The sequence below is a fragment of the Chrysochloris asiatica genome, unplaced genomic scaffold (genome assembly GCF_000296735.1).
Source record: "Chrysochloris asiatica unplaced genomic scaffold, ChrAsi1.0 scaffold00239, whole genome shotgun sequence".
In the NCBI taxonomy this organism is placed as follows: domain Eukaryota; kingdom Metazoa; phylum Chordata; class Mammalia; order Afrosoricida; family Chrysochloridae; genus Chrysochloris; species Chrysochloris asiatica.
This window is the reverse complement of record NW_006408757.1, coordinates 3,674,479-3,682,703: the sequence shown is the minus strand read 5'-3', so window position 1 is coordinate 3,682,703 and position 8,225 is coordinate 3,674,479. Positions and strand designations below refer to the sequence as shown.

The 8,225-nt window shown below is 40.7% G+C and overlaps 1 pseudogene; it reads right to left on the bottom strand.

Moving 5' to 3' along the window:
- Positions 1-3,243: 3,243 nt before the first annotated feature.
- Positions 3,244-8,225, bottom strand: part of LOC102838157 — a 46,569-nt pseudogene continuing 41,587 nt past the window's right edge.

The following is an 8,225-nucleotide window of genomic DNA, read 5'->3' as shown; positions in this document are numbered from 1 at the left end:
CAAGCCATGGTATTTTCAATAACCTCATATGCATTCAAAAGGTGGACAGTGAATAAGGAAGACCTTAGAAGAATTGATGCTTTTGCGTTATGGTGTTGGAGGAGAACATTGAAAATGCCATGGGCTGCCAAAAGAACAAACTGATCTGTGTTGGAAGAACTGCAACCAGAGCGCTCCTTGGAGGCCAGGATGGCCAAACTTTGACTCTCATACTTCAGACATATTGTCAGGAGGGACCAGTTGGTGGAGAAGAGTATCATGTTTGGTAAGGTGGAGGGTCAGAAAAAAAGAGCAAGACCCCCAGTGAGATGGATTGGGCAAAGTGTCAGCATCAATGGGTTCAAGCGTGGCAACAATTGTGAGGTTGGCCCTGGACTGGACAGTGTTTTGTTCTGTTGTACATAGGGTTGCTATGAGTTGGTACCAACTTGATGGCACCTAATAACAGATGTGCTCACTGTATGATCCGTTATTTATATGCAAGGTCAGGGTGACTGGATGTGCAAGTTCAGGCATTTTAATAAACTGGACAGCCATTTGTCTCTACACGACAAGGCAGCTTTACACAGGAGCAACCAGGAGAAAACAGGAAACAGCCAAGCACTCTGCATTGCAACACTCCACTTTAACAGCTAACCAGCATTACTCAACTGCTACACAACTGTGACTAGTGCCAAAAAATACACAAGAGAAGAGATTAGAATTGTGTGTGGTAAACAATCCTTCCAAAATATCAAGTGTTTTCACTTGAAACATTTTTACAAACATTTGGGTTCAGATTGCCATTTAGTCCTTGTTTCATTACAATGATTATAATCCCCTCCATGTACCATCAGTTAACAGTATTTCTCTCTATCCCCTTTAACTCTTTAAAAAACAACAACAACAACAACAACAAAACACTCAGGTATATATAACAATTTACACCACCAAAGGGCACATTCTGCAAGTCTGCCTCCTGGCCACCATCTCTTAGTCTCTCTTTTCCCATGAATCTATAGTCCTCAGTTGTTCCCTTTTTCCATGTCCCCATCTCTGCCTCCATTGCTAATGTTGCTGCTTCTCTGGATAAGGTCTCGCATTCCGCTTGTAATCTTCTCCCTTGATGGTCCTAGGGTCCTTTATTTCTGGACTGTAAGATTAACATCTCCCCCATTTTTGTTACAAAACTCCTACCTTTACAATTGTGACAGTCGCAATTAGTCATGATAACAATTATTCACTATTGAATTATAAGAATCTTATCCCCATCTCTTTTTACCAGACCCATCTAGACAAGATGAGAACTATTTAGTGGGAACTCTATCTTCCCCACACACTCTTAAACTCCCTCTTGAAACGTTGTAAGCAAGTTACTTAGCCAATGTCTAAGTTGCCTGTTGATACTTGATGTGAAGACTTCTTCCCTCTCTGTTGGTACTTTGGGCTACTACCTCCATGAGTATAGATCAAGTTCAACAAATTGTAGCAATCTACCTTCGTTTCCTTTATCAAAAATTGTTGTTTTTTTTTTTTGTTTTTGTTTTTTTCATCCTCCTCTAGTCTAGTTCTGATCATCAAGCCATTGAGGCTAGGTCAAATGGATACTATCTGCAACTTTGGGTGTTATTTTGCACCTCCTTTCACTTCTTATCAGCTGGATGCTTCACTCTCAACTCTAGCCCTCTGTGGCTATGTCCTTGACCATAGATAGGCTCAGGTGTCCCCAGGTCTCACCACACTTTGGACCAACCAGCCCTTCCTCTTTTCTCTCTCATCTCCAGGTCAATGGGAGTCTGTGGAACATGGTTTAACTCAGTCCACTTCTTCATTGCTGCCTTTCCCCCTTTTTCATTCAGCAGTAGAGCAACGTGGTCATCAGCAAGCTTACATGCTTATCAGCAAGCTTACATGCCTGCTCATGTGTTCCCTTTGAGTTTCAGTATTAGGGGCGGGGAGTTGTCCTGAAGGAACTTGATTGCTTGCCTTGATGGCTTCCCAGCAAACAACTTGCTTATTCTTGTAGTTGCCAGTTATACTGCCATTTATGTTTTGGGTTTTTCCTGATGATCTTTCTTTGAAGACGTATCTTTTGTCACTCTAGCTGTTCCAGGCTGGTCAGCTTGTCCTTGCTAGTGGGAATGTCCCACGTCAGAAGGTTCTGGATGAGGCTCAGGATCCTACCTAAGGTCCTATACACTGCAAAGGCTCCGCAGTAGGCCCATTTTACTGGGTAAGTTCTAGAACCCCTTTTTGGTATTCCAATCAGTTTTAGACTGAAGACAGGCTTACAAACTTTCTGTAATCATGTTTCCCAACATGACTTTCTGTCCAACTCAAGTGTCTATTTTACAATAGTAGGCAAGGGAAACCAATATACATAAGACAGTCAAACATCTTAGTATTATTTTCCCTCTTCAAACTATGCCTTGATACCTGTATCACAGAGTGTGTTATTCCAAGTTTGAGCATGCATCACTATTTACCTCTGTCCCATTTAGCCCATGAAAACCTGTCTCAGTGTGCCCCTACCTATCTTGTTCTTCCACCTCTCCCCCTTCTTGTGTGCTTCCCTCTCTAACTATGATGTGTCTGCCCCTATCCTGTGCTCTACTGTCGCCTCCCTCCACCTCTCCCAACCCCCTCCCCACTCCAACTCCACAGGTAACCAACACAGAATTTTTTTTTCATTTTAGTAAGGGTATCTTTTCTTAAACTTTTATAATAATGGTCTTATGCAATATTTTTCCTTTTGAAATTTACACCAACATTTGAAGGTTTTTGTTTGTTTGTATTTAATTTTTAAGAAATGAAGGCATTGTTGAGTCAATCTCTTGGCAGCTTTAGGCTACTCAGCAAGTAATGGCTGCACAAGTCAGGAGACCACAAAATAGTGTCAACTTATTTAACACAGATTAAACCGATTGTCAACATCTGTTTAATTTCAAACAAAAAATGCCAGGACTATATAAACAAATGAAATTTTACCGGAAATATCTAAGCCAATAATGAAATCTGAATTCGTTCACCTCACTAAATAACAAGAAATTTGAAATAACAGCAACAAAATGACACACAAAATGAATCCTGACACTTGAGGCCAAGCTTAAAACAAGTAAAAAGTTAGACAAATGTTACAAAATAACCTTTTCAGTAGCCAGTTGCTTGTTCCAATGGCTCTCTTCTTGGATGGACTGAGTATGTATATATGGTCCTTTAGCTCCAAGTCCTCTGTCTTTGGTTGCTTGTTGAGACATCATTGTTCTAGGAAGACAGGGCTCCTTCCTCTTCAGGGGACTTTGGCGAGGGGATGGGGGGTGGCTTTTGGAGTGCGAGCAGGACTTGGACTCCCTCTTGGATACTGGCTGCAGGCTGCAGGAGCGGGAGCGCGACACTGACAGTGACTTGAACTTGGACCTGCGCGCCAAGCACGACTTGGACGTGGAGCTGCGCCTGAGGGAGCTCAACTTGGAGCGGCTGTAGCAGGACCCGGAGTGACTGTGTGAGCTGGAGTGGTGGCGGCGGCGGCCCTTGGCGGCTGTGGTGCCAGTCGAGCGGGCGGCCTTAGCGAGCCATCTACACTCGCAGCTTGCTGCCGGGCAGTCCAGCACGGCGCCGTCCATGGCGTCCTCGGCGTCGCGCTTGTCTTGGAAGCTTACGAAAGCGAAGCCCAGGGAATCCTTGGTGTCGCAGTCCGGCGGAATGTACATGTCGCCAACGCGCCGCAGCGTGTAGGACAAGGTGCGGTAGATCAGGTTGTCCACCTTCAAGGAGGTTATGCCCTCCACATGGGGGGGGGGGCAGGCGGCCATAGCTCCTGACCTCAAGGCTGGGCTGCTCGGCGGGAATGGGAGCTGTGGGCTAGCCACACGCAATGACGGAGGCGACAGAGCCTCCTTAAGGTCGCTCGACTGGATGATGCACCTGGGGGAGGGCAGTTGCTTCCCATGTAGAGACATTGGAGGGGCAGAAGCTAGCAGTGCGAGGCGGGCCCCCAGATCTGCTCCCAACGCCACCTGAGAGACCTCCCCAATACATTTTATGAAGCAAGCATAATCATCATACCAAAAGCAGGGAAGAATATCACTGAAAAAGAAAATTATAAACCAATTATCCCCATGAACATAGATGCAAAAAGTCTTAACAAAATCCTAGCCAATAGAATTCAACAACATATTAAAAGAATAATACATCATAACCAAGCAGAATTCATACCAGGGAAACAAGGATGGCTCAATATTAGGGAAAAAATCAAGGTAATTTACCACATAAATTTTAAAAAGGAGAAAACTACAGGATTATATCGATTGATGCACAAAGGGCATTTGACAAAATCCAATACACATTTCTGGTAAAAAGCACTCAACAGAGAAAGAATTGAAGGGAAATTCCTCAATGTAATTAAGAGCATATATACAAATCAACAAGCAACATTACTCTGAATGGGGAGAAATTGAAAGTATTCCCTTTGTGAACAAGAACCAGGCAAGGATGCCCTTTATCACCACTACTATTCACTATTCTGTTGGAAGCTTTAGCCAGAGCTATGGTGGTGGTGGTGGTGGTGGTGGTGGTGGTGGTGGTTATGTGCCGTGGAGTCTGTTCCAACTCATAGCGACCTTGTACAGGGTTTCTGAGGCTGTAAATCTTTACAGAAACAGAAAGCCTCATCTTTCTCCCGCGGAACAGCTTGTAGTTTTGAACTGCTGACCTTGTGATTCACAGCTCGATTCATAGCCACTACGCTACTAGAGCTACAAGGAAAAATAAAGGCAGCCAAATTGGCAAAGGAAATGTTTGTTGAAACATTTCAAATTTTATTTTGTCAATTCTTGGAGCTTTGTTCTTGGACTTTTTCCTTCAATATAATTGATTATTGATCATATGTTGCCTCTTGAAATGGTTGAGCATCAACTAATTCTTTTTGGTACAGTGACTGTGTGTACTCCTTCCATCTTCTTTTGATGTTCACAACATCATTAAATATTTTGCCCATCGAATCCTTGAACTTTATTCTTCAGTTCATTCTGTTGAGAAATACTGTGTTCTTCCCTTTTAATTTTCTTACTCCAGTCTCTGCACATCTAATTATAATACTTTACTTTGTCTTCTCCGGATGCCCTTTGTAATTTTCTGTTCAGTTCTTTTACTTCTTAATTTCTTACAGTTGATTTGCAAGTTTAAGAAGGGTCCCTTCTGAAATCCATTTTGGTCTCTCTCTCTCTCTCTCTCTCTCTCTCTCTTTTTTTTTTAATGACCTTTTGCTTTCTTCCTGTATGATGTTTTTTATGTCATTCCACAACTTTATTATTTTTATTGTGAATTGAGTGAAAGTTTACAGGGCAGATCACCAGTTTTACATTCAATAAATAATAAACTTTATTTCATTACAAGGATTATAATCCCCTCCATGTACCATCAGTTAACAGTATGTCTCTCAATTCATTTTAGATCTTTTATTATTTATTTATTTATTTATTTATTTATTTATTTATTTATTTATTTATTTATTTATTTATTTATTAACATTCAGACATATATAATAATTTACACCACCAAAGGGCACATTCTGCAAGTTTGCCTCCTGACCCTCAGCTCTCAGTTCCTCTTTTTCTGTGAATCTAGAGTCCTCGGTTGCTCCCACTCTCCATGTTCCCTTCTCTGCCTCCAACTCTGGTGTCCCTGCTTCTCTATATAGGGTCCCACATTCTGCTTGTGTTTTTCTCCCTTGATGGTCCTAGAATCATCTGTTTCTGGACTGTAAAATTAACTACTCCCCTGTTTTTGTTACAAAACTTCTACCTTTATAATTGTGGCAGTCGCAATTAGTCACGATAACAATTGCTCACTACTGAATCATAAAAATCTTATCACCATCTCTTTTTATCTGACTTATCTAGACAAGATAAAAACTATTCAGTGGGGAATCTATCTTCCCCCACACTCTCTTAAACTCCCTCTTGAAACATTGTAAGCCTGTCACTTCATGCCTTTATCACGCTCTCATTTTAGGTAGCCAGTGACTAAGTTGCCCGTCCTGATCTACCCTGTGTACAGAGGGGACAGCATTGATACTTGATGTGAAGGCTACATCACTCTCTGTTGGTATTTTGAGATACTGCATGAATATGGGTGAAGTTCATCAAATTGTAGCAATTTATCTTAGTTTCCTTTAAAAAAAATTTGTTTTGTTTTGTTTTTATCTTTCCCTAGACAACTTCTCATTATCAAGCCATCGAGGCTAGGTCAAATGGGTACTATGATGTTTCATAACTTTCCTTTCTATCCCACTCAAGTGTCTATTTCACAATAGTAAGCAAAGGAAACCAATATTCATAAGACAGTCCAGTATCTTAGTACTATTTTCCCTCTTCAGACTATGCTAGATCCCTGTATCACAGAACCCTGTTGTTCTAAAGTTGACCATGCATCACTATTTACCTCTGTCCCATTTAGCCCATTCAAACCTGTCTCGGTGTACTCTATCTCCCTTGTTCTTCCACCCCTCCCCTTTCTTGTGTATTGCCCTCCCAAACACAAGAACTATGAAGTGTCTACCCCTACCCTGTGCTCTACTGTTGCCTCCCTCCATCTCTCCCAAACCCTCCCACCCCGCCCCCACCGGTAATCAACAAATAATTTTTTATCCACTTTTGTATGGGTATCTTTTCCTAAGCTTTTACAATAATGGTCGTATGCAATATTTGTACATTTGTGACTGACTAGTTTCATTCATCCATGTTATATGGCGGCTTACAGCTTCCTTATTATTCTTCAAGGTAGTATAATATTCCATTGTGTGTATGTACCAAAGTTTGTTTATCCATTCTTCCACTGATGGACCCTTAGCCTGTCTCCATCTTTTTGCTATTGTGAATAGTGCTGCTATGAGCATTGGTGTGCATATATCTACTTGTGTTATGGCTCATATTTCTTGTGGATATATACCAAGTATAGGAATTGCTGGATCATATGGTATTTCTATTTTCAACTTTCTGAGGAAGCACCATACTGTTTCCAAGAATGGTTGGAAGATTTTGCCTTCCAACCAGCAATGTAGAAGGATTCCAGTCTCTCCACATGATCACCAGCATTTATTGTCCTCTGCAGTTTTGAACTTCACTATTATTGCTGGTGTGAGGTGATATCTCATTTTTGTTTTGATTTGCATCTCTAAAATGGCTAGTGATCATGAACATTTTTTGTTGGCTGCCCAAATGGCTGTCCTTGTTGAAGTGTCTATTCATGTCCGGTGCCCATTTTTTAATTGTCTTACTTATTTTTTTCTTGTAGAGGTGTTTCAGTTTCCTATAGATTTTAGAAATTACTCCCTTGTCTAATAAGTCACTGCAAAAGATTTTTTTCCCATTTTGTGGCCTCCTTTGTACTCTTTTGGTGAAATCCTTTGATACACATAATTTTCTAATTATTAAGTATTTTGTCTTCTTTTGTTTGCATAATTTTCGCAATGTTTGATAGTCTGTGTGTGACCTGGAATAGAACCCTTAAATTTATCCCTATTTTTTTCATTTATGACCTTTATAATTCTGGGATTTACATTTAGGTCTTTATTCCATGGTGAGTTGGGTTTTGTATATGGCATTAGGTAAAGGTCTTGTTTCAATCTTTTGCATATCGATTTCCAGTTCTACCAGCACAATCTGTTGAACAAATTATGTCATACCCACTTTGGTCCTTTGTGAATGATCATTTGGCTGTAGGTGGATGGATGAATTTCTGGATTCTCAATTCTGTTATATTAACCTACGTATCTTTTATTGTACCAGTACCAGGTTGTTTTGAACACTGTAGCAATGTAGGAAAATTTGAAATCAGGGAGAGGCCTCCAACTTTGTTCTTCATCTTAAGCAGTGCTTTGCTTATCCTGAGTTTCTTTCATTTCCATATAACATTTGTAATTGTTTTCCATCTCTCTAAAGAATGTCATTGGAATCTGGATTGGGATTGCATTATATGTATAGATTGTTTTGGTAGTATTGACATTTTCACAATATTTAGTCTTCCTATGCAGGAGCATGGTGTATTCTTCCAGTTTTGTAAGTCTCTTTTGGTTTCTTGTAGTAGTGTTTTGTAGTTTTCTTTGTGTAGGTCCTTTGTTTCTATGGATATATTTATTACTAAATATTTCATCCTAAAAACCAAACGGCCACCACTCGTCTGTCTGTCGTGCTGTGGTGGATTGAGTTGCTGTGATTCTGAGGGCTATACCACCGGTGTTTTGGATA